The sequence below is a fragment of the Arachis duranensis genome, chromosome 10 (assembly GCF_000817695.3).
Source record: "Arachis duranensis cultivar V14167 chromosome 10, aradu.V14167.gnm2.J7QH, whole genome shotgun sequence".
Taxonomy (NCBI): domain Eukaryota; kingdom Viridiplantae; phylum Streptophyta; class Magnoliopsida; order Fabales; family Fabaceae; genus Arachis; species Arachis duranensis.
Genome location: NC_029781.3, coordinates 73,048,925 through 73,050,052, shown reverse-complemented (window position 1 = coordinate 73,050,052; position 1,128 = coordinate 73,048,925).

The window sequence follows — 1,128 nt, the reverse complement described above, 5'->3', positions numbered from 1 at the left end:
TGATTGAGAACCGACAGATGATTAGCCGTGCTGTGACAGAGCATAGGAACGTTTTCACTGAGAGGACGGGATGTAGCCATCAACCAAGGGTGATGCCTCCAGACGATTAGCCGTGCAGTGACAGTGCATAGGATCATTTTCCCGAGAGGATTGAAAGTAGCCACCGATGATGGTGATGCCCTACATACAGCTTGCCATGGAAAGGAGTAAGAAGGATTGAAGGAAGAGTGAGTAGTGAAGTAGAGTTTCAAGAGGAGCACAGCATCTCCATACACCTATCTGAAATTCTCACTATTGATTTACATAAGTATTCCTATCCTTTTTATTTTCTTTTTATTATTAATTTTCGAAACCATAAACAAATTTAATCTGCCTAACTGAGATTTACAAGGTGACCATAGCTTGCTTCATACCAACAATCTCTGTGGGATCGACCCTTACTCGCGTAAGGTTTATTACTTGGACGACCCAGTACACTTGCTGGTTAGTTGAACGGAGTTGTGAGCTTCTCTAACAGTGCCTGGAATTCTTTTATCACAATTTCGTCCACCAAAGACCCTCCCATCCAGCGGCGGGAACACAACACAAATGGCTTCCCTCTCTCTCCTCGCGTTTGCCTTTTTCTCTTTCCTCCATCGTTGGCGACAACGGCGGTAACTGGCAGTGAGTTGGATGTGGCTGGCTGTGACGCGACGGGACACGAACGGCGAGCTCCAGGCCAGCGGTGGTGGCGCAGCTCCTCCCTCTTCTGTTCTCCCTCACTCCCTCAGGCACTCTCTCTCTTTCTCTTTTTTTGGTTTCACGTGTGTGTGGGTTGTGTGTTGTGTGTGCATTTGGGAAAAGGGGATGGCGGTGGGTGAGTGGCGGTGAGGCGGTTAGGTTAGGGTTAGGGTTTGTGGGTTTTAATTTGGAAATTAGGGTTTAGGTAGAGTATTAATTTAAAATCAACTTTAATCCAATATAATTAACTTTAAGAATACTATTATTTTTCAACTTACAAATTTTTTTTAATTAAGTATTCTACAGCCATGACTTCCTCTTTTGGAGAGAACTCATTGCTAGAGTACAAATATTGGTTTCTAGCAACAGTGTCTATGAGCTCTTGAGCTTCTTCAATTGTCTTCCTCA